General features: G+C 50.6%; 1 long non-coding RNA gene across 1 annotated transcript in view; it reads right to left on the bottom strand.

Moving 5' to 3' along the window:
- Positions 1-8154: 8154 nt before the first annotated feature.
- LOC109277576 (uncharacterized) overlaps positions 8155-14485 on the bottom strand; it is a 35243-nt gene continuing 28912 nt past the window's right edge. The window contains exons 3-4 of the long non-coding RNA XR_008422135.1: positions 9488-9591; positions 8155-9285 (exon numbers count right to left, since the gene is read on the bottom strand). This is a non-coding gene — a long non-coding RNA (uncharacterized LOC109277576). The remainder of the gene's footprint in view (positions 9286-9487; positions 9592-14485) is intronic.

Genomic DNA, 14485 nt, shown 5'->3' with positions numbered 1-14485 from the left:
AACTATAGGACATTCTGGAAAGGGCAACACTAGGGGGAAGAAAAAAATCAGTGGTTGCCAGGAGGTACTGGAGAGGGAGGGATATATAGGCAGAGCAAGGGGCTTTCTAGAGCAGGGAAAGTATTCTATCTGATACTGTGATGGTGGATACATGTCATTATACATTTGTCCAAACCCATAGAATGCACACCACCAAGAGTGAACTTGAATGTAAACTATGGACTCTGGGTGATAACCATGTATCAACACAGCTTCACCAATAGTAACAAACCTCCCACCCTGTGCAGGATGTTGACTGTGGGGGAGGTTGGGAGGGTGGGCAGAAGGATACAGGAACTCTGTGTACTTTCCGTTCAATTTTGCTGCGAACCTAAAACCGCCCTAAAAATTAAAATTTATTTTTTTAAAAAGCATACGCCTAGGGGCACCTGGGTGGCTCAGTCAGTTAAGTGTCCAACTTCGGCTCAGATCTTGATTTTGCGGTCCATTGGTTCGAGCCCCATGTCGGGCTCTGTGCTGACAGCTCAGAGCCTGGAGCCTGCTTCGGATTCTGTGTCTCCCTCTCTCTCTGCCCCCCCCCCCCCCCCGCTTGCGCTTTGTCTCTGTCTCTCCCCAAAAATAAACATTTAAAAAAAAAATTTTAAGCATATGTCTAGAAAAAAGCTAGAATGCCAAAATGTTAATCAGGGTTAATGCAGGGTAGTAGGAATATGTGAAGTGGTTATTTTATTATGTGTGGTTCTTACAAAGTATGACACCTCCCTCCATCTCGAGGCTGGAAGGCAGGAAGGTAGTCTCCTGGGGCCTCAGCTGCTGAATCAGAGCCCTGCCCTCAGCACACCCTTCAGCTTTGGGTCTGAGGCTTCGAGATCTATTCAGGACAGCTATGACCTGGCCTATGGAACTCTCTGGCATGACCCAGGAGGTTCCTTCTCTCTCTGGGTAGATATCCTTTGTCTGGAGTGGACTCAGGGAGAACGCAAGCTGCTGAGGAGGTAGGAGGGCCTTGGGCCAGGCTGGCAAAGAAAATGGGGGCTGCTTCAAGGTTTAGAAGGATTCTTACGGTGGAGAAATAGGGCAGGGGACTGGGCAGGAGCCTGCCTGGACACCAGACCTGGTGCTTGTCCATACACCTGTCCACTCACCTTTCTATCTCTTTTGCCTGTCCGTCTGTCCATCCATCCATCCATCCATCCATCCATCTGCCTATCTGCCTGTCTGCCAGTCCCTGCTCTCATGCATCCATTTAATTCGTTCATTTAGTCCACAAATATTTATTGAGCACCTACTATGTGCCAGGAACTAGGCTAGGCCTGGGACGTTGCTGTGTGTGAACTGGGCGGACACAGTCCCTGCCCTCCTAGGGCTAACGCTCTAGTGCAGGACACAGCAAGAACAAGTAAACAAACAGTAAGTATATTATCACAAGTTGGGCAAAGACTCAGGGGGAGACGACCAGGCTGCTGCCTGTCTCCTTCCAGCTGGCCCTCCATCTGCAAACGCTGGTACCTCTCCTGACGTTGCTCGCTCTGTCCTGCTAACGAGGGGGTCTGCGCCTGCTAACGAGGGGGTCTGTCCTGCTAACGAGGGGGTCTCTTGCCCCAACTCGCCCATCTGTGAGCATTTCTGGGGCACCTGTTAAAGATACAGATTTCTGGAGACACCCACGCGGGTGCCCTGAGTGTTTTAACAAGCTCTCTGTTGTGAAAGGCTGCTGTGCACTGCCCGGGGAGGGAGGGGGGAGCCTGGAGCTCCACCTTCTCCCCCTCCCTTCAGCTGCAGCCCTGTCATCTCAGGTACAGTCCCAGGATCATGGTGACATCTGGGTCCAGGTCACAGGGCCCCAGAGGACTCACCTGGGCTCGTTCTCACGGCCTGGGGCCCCGGGAGGGAGGGCTTGCCGGGGCCGGGGGGCAGACCTGCTCAGTGCCAGGCTGCCAGGAGCTCGAGGAGGCCAGGCCTCTGGGAAAGCAAGGAGAAAGGCGCCCACGGGATCCGCCCGCCCAGCTCCGAAGCAGAAGGAGGAGGAAGAGGAGGAGCCTTGAAGGGTCTCCGCAGGTAGGAGGCCTGGGCAGGGAGGAGCACAGCCCTTCTGCCTGGTCGGGAGGGGCCTCTTCTGCCAAGACTTGGTAAAGAGCCCTCAGTGAGGCCCAGCCCAGGTACCGCCCACCTGACCATCCTGGGCAGGGTCTGAATTTGGTTAAGGAAATTGTCCCGCTGAAGGCACTGGAGGGGTCAGGGCAAGTTTGCCCCGGGGAAGAGGGGAATTAGGAAGGTGTTCCTAGGGGTGGCAACAGTGGGAGCCAAGAACGGGGCTTTTCAGCATTCGAGAGAGATCCACACCATCCTCATTTCCTGAAGCTCCCGGTATACAGGAAAAGGAGGAAATTTCTAAACAGAGTGTTAAAAAACTTGCTGCTGTATTTTAAATGCTTGCAATGAGCTAATGGGACCGCATTTAACACCCAGCCCACAACAGGGCAATACAAGTGTGCTGGTCCTAGGAAAATGAAGGGATTTGTTTTAAATATTGATTTATGGCACACGGCAGGTGCCATAGCCTGGGGCTGGCCAGAAGTTAAAAGCTGTTCGATGAACGTCCCTGCTTGGGACCCTATCACTGCATCTTGGTGACTGTGTGAGCGACCCCACAGTCATTCGGTTCAGAGATTCAGAGACAAGGGGTATCTGCCTTTGAAGTTCCTGCTCCGGGCAGAAGGAGGCCTGCGGGCACTAGGGAGACAAGTAGGACTTCAGTGAGGGGACCTGGGGGGTGTGGCTGTGTTGCAGGGTCACGGAGCACAATGGCCAAGGAAGAATTCTGGACGCGTATGGTGCCACTTAGTAAGCTTATTTGAGTAGCACAGAGACAGGACCCGTGGGCAGAAAGGGCTTGCCCTTTTGCTGTATGAAGCTGGTGATAAGACGAGGAGTGTTTGAGGGGAAGGGGACGTGCGGGGAACAGCAGATTAGCAGTGTCTTCTTCAAAATTCTACTCGTAAAATTACGTTCGCAAGCTTTCCCTGGTGCTTATCGTCCAGTTCGCTATGGACTGTCCTTCAGATGTGCAGGCAGCCATGAGACCCTTGGAGAACGTAGCCACCGGCACGAATCTGATCTTTATCGGAACTGCACAGGCTGAAGTTCAGCCTGCCGAGCTAAGGGTGAACGTTTTTCTGCTTCCGTCCCTCATCAGTGGGATGAGGCAGGCCACTGTGGGAGCGTGAAGGAAGCATCTCACCCAACCCGGGAGAGCCAGGGGGACTTCCTAGAAGAGGCGGCTCTCACCTGGGACCTGGAAGATGAGCAAGCATGAGCCATGTAAGGAAGGGCACAAAGGGGGCTCCCAGAGGAAGGAATAGCAGGGACTGGACAGAAGAGGCTGGAGCCCTTGGTAGGACTGCTGAGAACGGAGAGGTGCGTCGGCAGATACAGAGAAGGATGTCCTCTCGGGTGTATTCAGGAACTTGGCCTTTAATTCCTGAAGTCGGTTCAGCCAGACTCGCTTTGCTTATGGATATCGCCAATGCGGATTTTTGCATATATTTGGGTTCTTTGCTGACACGTCGGAAAATACAGAAAAGCAAAAACAGTTGGGGTGTTTGTGTCATGATTGGGAAATGCACGGGCAGCCTGTGGCTTTCTCTTTCCCACCCAAACCGGTAACGTGAAAATAATGGCTTCCGTTCCTGGAGAGCCCAGTGGGTGGGTGTCTGGCCTCAGGACTGTATAGACAAGAGATAGATAGAAAGATAGAGGAATCAGTGATATATGATGTATATGTTAACTATTAAAAACTTTAGCTATTATATATAATTATTAAATATATAAGATATATTACTTATCTGTTGCCACATAAACTAGTCACCACAAACGTAATGGCTTAAAACAACACACAGCTATGGTCGCAGTTTCCATGGATCAGGAAGCTGGGTTTGGCCCAGCTGGTTCCTCTGCTTCATGATCTCTTATGAGACTGCAGTCAGGGTATCAGCCCGGAGTGAAGTCTCCTCCGAAGGCTCAGCTGAGGACAGCTCTATTTCCAAGCTCCCGTGCCAAGCGCTTAAGAATAACAACACGTTTGTGGGGTACCCACCCCCGTCCTCTCAGCATCATATCTATGCCTCTGGCACCCCTGACTGCTTCCTTGTCCCATCTCCTCCCTATCTCTGATGCAGGGCTGTTTCTGAATGTTTTGGGGGCTTCAGTTCCCAAGGGAGAGATCTGACTGCCTGGCTGGATTTTGAGGGCCAGCCTTCACCATAAGACTCAGGCTTTCCCAGGATTTTGCTTGTTCCCACGTGAGTCCCTGACCACATGACATAGAAATAAACCCTTGCTGGGGCGCCTGGGTGGCTCAGTCGGTTAAGCATCTGACTTCGGCTCAGGTCGTACATCTCATAGCTCGTGAGTTCGAGCCACATGCCAGGCCCTCTGCTGTCAGCGCGGAGGCTGCTTTCAGATCGTCTGTCTCCCTCTTTCTCTGCCCCTCCCCCCCAGCACAGGAGCGCACAAACCCTGACCTTGACCCTTGTTAGCCTGTGAATCTCCTCGAGGCCAGTTCGCCACACCCAAGGGGGAATGTAGTCTCACACACTCATTTATTCTCTCACTCATTCATTCACTCCACACTTTGTGTTCACGCCTACTGTGCGGGCAGGCACTGTGTTGCTCAAAAAATGTATCATTCCTCCCCTCCTAGAGTTAAGTATGGGTATAAATCAAGTACAGGTTTACAAAAACGGGAGTTATGTTCTGTATTAGAGGTGTGGGGGGCTGGCCTGGCTCTGCTTTGTGTAAGTCTAGAGAAATTAGCAACGAGTTGCCTCTCTTGGAAGGAGTAGAGGCTGAGCCAGAAGGGAAGCAGCGAGGAAGGGGCACTTCAGACACAGGGAACTGTATGTGCAAAAGCACCGAGGCACAAAATGGCAATGATATATTTGAGGCAAGCTGGAAAGTCCATCATGTGTAACATTTTGGGGAAAGGGGGTAACAGGAATGGGGAGTGGACAGGACAAAATTGGAAGAGAGAAAGAGAGACCTTTTTTAAAAAGGGTGGGATCCCATACAGTAAGATGTAGCATTATGGTCTCGCCATTCCATGGTCCTTCTGTCCTGACCCGAGAAGCCAGCTGTCACACGCAAACAGCTCTGAGGCGGGCACATTCTGTTCAGCCTGCAGTGCTATATCTTGTTGGGTTTGCTCTGGGGGTGAGTTGCCCGATTTAAAATTCAGATTTTACATTAAAAGAACAAAGCTCAGGGTGCCTGGGTGGCTCAGTCGGTTGAGCATCTGACTTCAGCTCAGGTCACGATCTCGCGGTCCGGGAGTTCGAGCCCCACATCGGGCTCTGTGCTGACAGCTCGGAGCCTGGAGCCTGCTTCGGATCCTGTGTCTCCCTCTCTCTTTGCCCCTCCCCCTCTCATGCTCTGTCTGTCTCTCTCTCTCTGTCAAAAATAAATAAACATTTAAAAAATTTTTAGATCAGACCATCTGGCCACGCTGAATCTTCCACATTCCCACCTGGAACGATCGGCCGGAGCTGAGGGGCGGGCGTGGGTTCAGCATCCCCTGGGTGCAACAGGGCACCTAGGGTGGTCGCACGGAGGGTCCTAAGCTCTCCGCTACCCTTTCCAGCCCCGGCACCTAAAGGGGCTGATCTGGGCTGTTCTCCAGAGGCCAGGCTGGCTGAGTCGGCTTCAAGGCAGCTCTAATCTGCCCAGACAGAGGGAAGCAAGGGAAAGAGGGCAGGGAAATGGAGAGAGAAGAGCCCAGCAAGCCTCTGCATGTCTTTCTGCCTCGTCCCAGGCGATTCTCAAAGTTCTTCTTCTTCATCTGTGCCCCTCCTTATCCCCCCCCCCCCACCCCGTAATCTCGTACTCACAGCTAAGAATCCAGTGCCAGGAAGAGTGGAGTTCACCACTTCCCCTGAAGCAGGAGGAATAAAGACATCACCTCACGGGTTACTGCGGGAAGAAACGGGCTCATATCCATAAAGTGGTGGGCACAGTACCTGGCACTTTGTTCGAGAAAAGACAAATGCGTCTGTGCATTAATATTTCTTCAATCGAGTTCTTTCTCGAAGTGTCTGTAGCAGACGCGGTCAGTGCCCTGCACCGATCCGTTACGATTTTTTCACCATATTTGTGCACACTGGCTCCCCGCGTGCGTTCACTCCCAACAGCCGGAACCCGCTTTGCCTGGGAGAGAAGCCGAGTATCTGGGAACTTGCATCCTCCTGGGGGTGGTCCCTGCCCGGTGATTGAGCCGGAGGGGTGTGGCCTCCTCACACCCTAAGGGGGACAACTCTGGGGTCTTGTCTACACTGTTCACTGCCATACAAATCCTCATCTCAGGGTCTGCTTCTGGGGAACCCAACCAGAGACGTGATCTCTTTTCATCTCAGCCTTCCAAATGCCCCTCCCTCCCAACCTGGTTCCCTCGCCTCCTTGCTCTCCCCACCTCCTCCCTGCTCTGCCTTCCCCTCCCGGCCGCCTTACCCGGGCACCTCCACCACCGACTTGGAAACAGATGGCATCATCTGGGCGAGAGAGCTCCCTTTGTGGTGATTTATGATCCTTGATTGGGCAGCCGTTATTTTTAGCTGCCTCTCTCCACCTTCTGCTGCCCTCCGCGGTGGAGAAAATTCTGCCCTGGTTTGTGGGCATAAGAGGGTGTCTATGTCAGTGGTCTTCAACTGAAGACACTTTTGCCCCCCACACCCCTCCCCAGAGACATTTGGCAATGCTGGGAGGCATTTTTGGCTCTCACACTCACAGCTGGGGCAGAGGGTGCTCCTTGTGTCTGGTGGGTAGACTGGGGACATGGGCAAATAACCTACAAGGCACAGGACAGCCCTCCCCCACTCACAAAGAATCATCAGGTCCCAAATGTCAGTGGTGCTGAGGTTGAGAGCCCCTGGGCTATGCGTTTCTCTACTTCCTTTATTTTGTCGCAGGACGAGGATGTCATGTTCTCCTCCTGGAAATATAGAGGGGAAAAAACCAAGATGCTGTGTGGGCTGCTGTTTGGAGCTTGCAATGAGAAAAGGCCCAGAAGTGCTAACACCTAACACATGTTGGCATTGGCTCTGTGCTAGACCTGTAGCAAGAGGCTTATGCCATTAGGTTCATTCTTTCTCACGGACGCCCTATGAGATGGGGACTCTTAATACTCCCCGTTTTGCAGGTTAAAAAATTGAGGCTCGGAGAGGTAGGGAGTGTGACTGTTGATGAGCACATTTGAGACGAGACTGTCTATGCCCTTAACCACTACACTAGATTTAGTCCACTGGCGAACAGCTTATAGAGTGCTTACTCCAAACAGGATACAGCTACGTCTGTTTATCGCGTAAGAGGCATCTGTGGTCCCAGCTTGGAAGCAGGCTGGGTGGGTACCCAGGAGAACTGACCGTCAGACGCAATTACCAAGGCTCTGGCCTCATGAGGGGGTAAGGGCCTATCCCTACGGATGTTCCAAGTCGGACAGGTGTGGGTCACCGATGGCCCTCCGAAGCCTCTCCTTGCGATGTATCAGTCAGCTTCTACTGTGTAACAATCCACCCCCAAATGCAAATGCTTACGATTTTAAGTCACTATTTAAGTTCCTAATGCCGCAAGTTGGCACTGTAGGCTGGGTCAGGTTGAGTGGTGCTTCCGGTTTCCAGGGGGCTCGTTCATGCATCGGTGGTCAGCTAACCAGATCAACTGGGGGCTGGCTGATCTGGAAAGCTTTAAGCTAGGATGGTTTGCCCCTACCCCAGCTAGCCTCTCAGCCTCCAGCAGGCGATTCTGAACTTGTAAATGTAGTGGTACAGGACTCAAAGAGCATGATAGCAGCTACCAAGGACTCCTGAAACCTATACGGGGCACTAGGAAATGTCACTTCTGCTGTATTTCGTTGGCCAAGCAAGTTACACAACCAGTGCAAATTCAAGGGGCGGTGAGGTAAACTCCACCAACTTAGGAAGAGTCACAAAATGTTGCTGTCATTTTTTGTCATCTGCCATGGGGGCGTGTTCCTTCCAGGCCCAGGTCCGGTATTTATGTACAGTCTTCGTGGATGGTGGCACCAGCACTTAATCTGGCTCTGAGAAGTTGTCAGTTACTTAGCTATGTAGCCTTGGAAAGTTACTTAGCTTCTCTGGACCTCGGTTTTGGTTGGTTGTTTTTTTCAGTTACATTACAGGTAAAATATACCCCTCCTGCCTGCCTCGTAGGTTGTCATAAAGCTCAAATAAGACAGTGGAGAAAGGAAGGCCTATTATTTCATAATCTGTCCTTGAAACAGAAGGAGGCCCGGCTGTTTACGCTGGGCACGTGCATCTCTCCCCCTGAGCTGAGGCTCCTGTAATTCATCAGTAGCCAAAGCTTGACAAGCCCCCAGTGGTTCTCCATCAATCCTCCTGTCTATTTTCCCAGGGAAAACCCAAGTGGCTGGGCCAGAAAAATCTCAGGACCTTTTTTCCCCTCAAGTTCGAATATTAGGCATGGACCAAGGGCCCCTCTTATGGCTTTGTTATTTGGTCTAAAAGCAAATTTTTGAGATCTGTGCCCTGAGCTCGTCTCAGTGAACCTCTCTCACTGGCAAAGCCTCTCTCCCAATTGACAAACAACAAACACAGCCTGTGTGCTCTAGGACGTCTCCTAGGTCCCGAGAGAGCACGAAAGAGCTGGGTCCTCCCAGATGGGGCCAGGTCTGTGGAAGAGGATCAGGCCGGCTCAGTGCACGGTGGCCCTCCTGCAAAGATCATAGCAAGCCTCCCACAAGCCTGGGGAAACTGAGGCCAGAGGCATTAAAAGAGGAGCTTGATTATCCATGCTGGGATCATGGGTCTTTGGACTATTTGGAGGAGAGGAGAGAGAATGAACATTGTCATTCACTTATTACAACTGATTCACACTATTCAGGGCTGGCTTTGTGACAGTGTCCCCTCCCTGTCAAGGCTAGGGACCATTCCTGTCCCATTCGCTGTTGTAGCCCTATGCACAGCACTGGGTCCTGTCTACGAGATGCGGAGAGGTGTGGAATGGTCTCATTTAATGCTCCAACAACCTATCCAAGTGGGTACCATTATTACCATCCCCATTTTGCAGATGACAAAGCTGAGGGCAGGGAGAGGATTGAAGTCACGCAGCTGGGAGGTGGCAGAATCAAGATTCAGACCGGGTCTGTCTGGCTCCGAAGTTCATACTCTTCATGGCTGCACGGTGTCCCTTCAACTCCGCTGGCTCCATAATAGTCCAGGACTTTGGACAGGGTTCAGGAGGGTTACAGACGAGCACCTGCAAAGCAGAGAGATGACCCGGTGGGGCGGCGGGGGGTGGGGGGGGCTCTCTTCCTGGGGAGGGGGAGGCAAACCACTGTTCTCTCTGGCCTCCTCCAGATCAAATGCACCCTGCCCCTGCTTCTGGTGCCAGCGTGTCATGTAGCAACAGGGACCAATTTGGACTTTTTGTACTGATTTCACACTTATTACATACTTACTTGTAGCAGGCACTGCTCAGAGCTTGGCAGAAGTCATAGCCACAAGAGCAAAGCCCAGCAGGTCCATCAGGCCTTGCAAACAGTCACTGCACACCCAGGGCCCTCTGGAAGGAGCACAATTAGAAAAATAAGGGACAAAATGGACATTTAAGGTGCCTCCTCTTTTTCCACCCCGTATAACAAAAAGAATCCTGCTTTCTCCTGCGTGCATGGGAAGTAAGCTTTTAAAAAAGCATTATTGAGCATGGCTGTGTGCCAAACTCTGTGTGTTCCCCATGGTCGTTGATCATATTCTTACAGTGCTGCTACGTTTATTGTCCCACATAGAGGGATTCCGTGAAAATAGGAGTCAAATGATGTCACTCCCTGTTCAAAACCTTCCGGTGACTTCCGAGAAGACTCAGAGTGAGGTCCAATGTCCTCACCGTGGTCCATAAAGCCCCCATTATCTCTAGGGTCTTTTCCTATCGCTCCCTTCTCACCGGCTCTGCTCAAACCACACTGCTGTTTCTTCAGCACACTGAGCATGCTTATACCTCAGGACCTTTGCACTGGCTGTTCCCTCCAGCTAGAAACATATTCCCCCAAGTATCCACATGTCTCATTCCCCCACTGACATCAGGTTTCTGATGAAACGATTCCTCACCAAAGAGGCCCTTGCTGACCACCCAGCATCCCCTCTCCCCACCATGTCCCTACCCTGTCCTATTTCTCTCCAGATCCCCATTATCCCCAGACACACCAGAACATCAGATGTTAGCTTCATGAGTGCAGGTAGCTAAAGTGTCCACTCTGTGTCCCCGGGACCTAGCACAACACCTGGCACTTAGGAGGCGCTCAAAGAGCATTTGCGGAATGAATGAACAAATGATGAGTGACCCTGTCAGATTAGAGTGAATGATCCTGCTTACAGATGAGGAACCTGAGACTCTGAGGTGAAGGGACCCCCCACTCTGTAAGAAGGCACCAGATGAGGAAGAGGACATAGGTCTATGACCTTCATAATATTCCGTCCTCCGATCTTCTATTGTTAGACTCTTACATCGTTTCCTCTCTCCAGTCAGTAACTTGATGACCCTCCTTATACATTCACCTTTTGTCCTGTGTCTGTTCATTTTCTTAAGATTTTCTTACCTTGTTTTCCCTGTTTCTGCCACTGTATTCTGGAGGCTTAGATTCCAATTATTATTATTATCATAAAATAGTTTCACGGACTAGATCTTGCTTCAGATAATTATTTGATATTTGCATTGTCAATAACCACCGGCAAAAAAAATAGATCTATCTTTTCATTTTCCTGGTTTTATCACTCAGTATCAGTGCTTAAAAACCACCATCCTCTCTACCACATTCTTGGATTATTTATCTTGATTTATTATTTGGTCAATTGGGGCTTATATCGGGGTCCTTTTTTTTTAAGGACACATAGGTGGCAAACTGTGTAAGCCTGTGTGAGAATGCATTTCTGGTGCCTTCCCACATAAAGGCAATTTGAAGAGTGCAGAGTTCTTGGATTATGATTCATTACCCATGACTCGGCGTGTGTGTGTGTGCACGAATGCGCATGCGTGTGCACGCACACACGTGTGAAAGTACTGTGTTCAACTGTCATAAACATACAGTAAAACGCAGAAATCTTTAATTAAAAATCTCGACAAACAAGTTACCCATGTAACCATCAACCAGGTCAAGATAGAAAATATTTCTACCACCACGGAATGTTCCCCCTGGGTTCTTTGTATTCATTCTTCCACCCATATGATGCATTCTGAGAGTACTATGGTCTCTTTTCGTCTGTTCTTGCACCCTGATTATTTTAAGGAGGCTCCATGCCCAAGCAGGGCTTGAACTCATGACCCCGAGATTGAGAGTCATAGGCTCTACCAACTGAACCAGTCGGGTGCCCCTCTTGCACTCTATATAAATGGAATCACACCGTACGACCCTTATGTCTGGCTCAGCTCAGTCAACACAACACCTTTGGGATTCATCCACCCTGTTACACGTACCACTGGTTTATTCCTTGTATCGTTTCCATCTGAGTAGGATTCCACTGAATTAATATACCAGTTTGCTTTTCCATTCTCCCACAGATGGACACTGGGGTGGTTTCCAGTTTGGGACTTCCATTCTCGTGCAGGTCTTTTTTCGGACATCGGGTATGAGTGTGGGAGAGGAATTGCTAGATCATAGAGACAGTCAATGTTTACCTTTGTAAGAACCCGTCAAACAGTTTTCCAATGTGACTGGACCAATGCATACTAGTTCCACATCCTGAACAGCTCTTGAAATTGCCAGGGTTTCAAACAATTGTTGTGTTTTTGTTTTTGTTTTGTTTTTGCTTTTGCCTTGTTCCAACCATTCTGATGGGTGTGGAGGGAGGGTGTGTGGTTTTAATTTGTGTTTCTCTGATGACCGGTATTATCTATCTTTTCATTGTCCTTTAGTCTCTGGCTTAGTTTTAATCTTCCGTTTCCTGTTTCCACTGTAGCTTTTAATTCAGCAGTCATGCTCGCCTCTCTTCAGTCTTCCCTAATCTCAGCTATGCCTCTTTCGTGAATGCTTCCTATGGTTTCTTAGAGGTGGCATTCCTTAGAGCTGTCTCAAGAACACAGATTAGAAATTGATAGTTGACCCTGATTCCTTTATGATCTTCCCATTACATAAGGATACACCATTCTTTCCGATACACCATCTCCTATTTGCTCGTTCTTTCTACGGGAGCTTTCTGCTGCTACAGTGCAGGCAACTGAACCACGTTTTTCTAAGATTAGGCATCCTGTTGATCCCTTGGGGCCCAGTAGAAGTCAGAAGGGGAAAATTGAAGTTGTTACAGTGAAACATGTCTCGTTTGGGATTCCAGCCACGTGGGGGAGCGGGCTGGAGACTTGCGCCATGGGCAACCTCATCAGGAAGTTCAGCTTTAGGTCAAATAGTATCCTTTCTCTGGTAATCGTGGAAGCAGGGGGAAGTTGAGATAGTGTCCTTAGTCCCTCGCAAGCCTGTCTTTCCCTCAGTGGCAGTCGGCCGTGGCAGTCGGCCATGGCAGCACCATGGGGTTCCCTCTAACATGGCGGCCCCTACTGCATCCTTCCATAGGCACCAGCTGGATTAATTGAGCTGCTTGTTACTCCCCATTCCTGACAGTGGTATGCTCGGGAACCTCTCCTGCTGACTTGATAGTGACTTACTCTTTCTCACATGAACTTCCACGGATCTGTTTCGACCTCCCTCCCATCTAATCCCATCTATACTCTATCTTGCATAACTTATCTGAAGTTTTGGGCAACGTGGATGCAAGCTTCCTTAGTTTACGGCACCAATAAAGGCTTTCCCCCTGGATTTTTATATTTCATTACTAGCTTCAACAGATATCCTGAAGAGGAACATAGACCCAGCTCCAAAAGCCATCAGCCAAGCCCAGAATTCCTTTGCTGTCCCCCAAAGCCACAGGAAGCTGGCATCTAATTAAATAGAGATCAGACCTCACCTGATAACCACTCATTGTATTTTATTACACAACCCAGGAACCCTCTTATTAAATCTAAATTGCTCACATAACTGAGTGTACCGTAGATGTTTAATCATGGCCAGGGCCTGTTTTTCTGCTCGAACTAAAGCACTTCCAGGTTTGGAGAAAAGGGAAGAGGAATTATTACACTAAAGCCCCTGAAGCTGTGGAAGGGCTTTTGTTTTTAAATGAGGGGCAGTCTGAGGGGCACCTGGGTGGCTCAGTCGGTGCTAAGCATCCGACTTCGGCTCAGGTCGTGATCTCGAGGTTTGTGAGTCAAACCCGTGTCGGGCTCTGTGCTGACAGCTCCGAGCCTGGAGCCTGCTTCGGATTCTGTGTCTCCCCCTCTCTCGGCCCCTCCCCTGCTCACGCTCTGTCTCTCTGTGTCTCTGCAATAATAAATAAACGTTTGAAAAAATTAAAAAATAAATAAATGGGAGAGTCTGAGGCCGGCCCTTCCCTCAGAAATGGTTCCCTCCTCCCCCAACCCCCCCAGCACCTTTGAAGTTAGGCCAAGTCCACCCCAACTAAGTCAACAGCCCAGGCTTCGGCCAAGCCATAGATCAAGAGGTGGAGCCAGCAGTCTTCTCCTTCCGGGCCCTGAGAAGCGCTCCCAACATCTCCACTGAGTGCATGCATTCCGCATCCCATTGTACAGATGAAGAAACCCAGGCTCAGAATGGTCCAGTGGGGGTCACACAGCCAGTGTGTGGCACAGCTGAGATTTGGATCCATATTTTATTTCCATTCCTTCTCAGAGCTGACTGATGAGTTACGTATGATTATTTCCACTTTACCGGGAGGCAACTGACACCCCAGGGGATAAAACTGAGTGCCAAGTTCCCCCCACCCCACCCCCGGTTCGGATGTGGTGGAGCTGAGACTCAGCCAGGCAGAAGGGTCGAGGAACCTGCTGGTAGTTCAGGACAGAGATGTGACCTGATGAGAGAGTCTGGGGACAGGATAGCGGGTACCTGACTGCTGAAGCCTCCAGAGTTGGTGGGGGAGGGAGAGTAGGTAGATGATGACTGAAGTCTCCAGAACGGGGGGGGGGGGGGGGGGGGGGGGGGAGGGGGCGGGGGGAGGGGTAAAAGGAACAAAGAAACCTGTATGGGATGAGACAGAAGAGCAACCACAGGATGAAGTGGGGCCGAGACAGGGCAGCTGTGAAAATCGAAGGAAGAAGTTCTTTCGAATGACTGGGGGTCATCAAAGCCAAAGCTTCCTTGGAAGTGGTGCGGGATAGGGTAGGCTGGTCTGACACCTGATTCAGGAAGTCTGGGGCCAGCTCGGAAATGTATATTTCTAACACCTTCCCACTTGACGTCCATGCTGCTGCTCCAAGGACCACCTTGAGAACCTAGCCCATCACGGAGGTGTGGCTTCAGTAAGAGGAGGGAATATTTGCATGGTTGGGGTTCAAGGTGCTCAGCCAGGTCCCTGAGCTTTTCCCCCTTTCTCTCCTGGCCTGGCCCTTCCTGTGGTCT

This window comes from Panthera pardus, unplaced genomic scaffold (genome assembly GCF_024362965.1).
Source record: "Panthera pardus isolate Hobbes unplaced genomic scaffold, ASM2436296v1 HiC_scaffold_15, whole genome shotgun sequence".
In the NCBI taxonomy this organism is placed as follows: Eukaryota; Metazoa; Chordata; class Mammalia; order Carnivora; family Felidae; genus Panthera; species Panthera pardus.
This window is presented reverse-complemented; position numbering and strand designations above follow the sequence as displayed.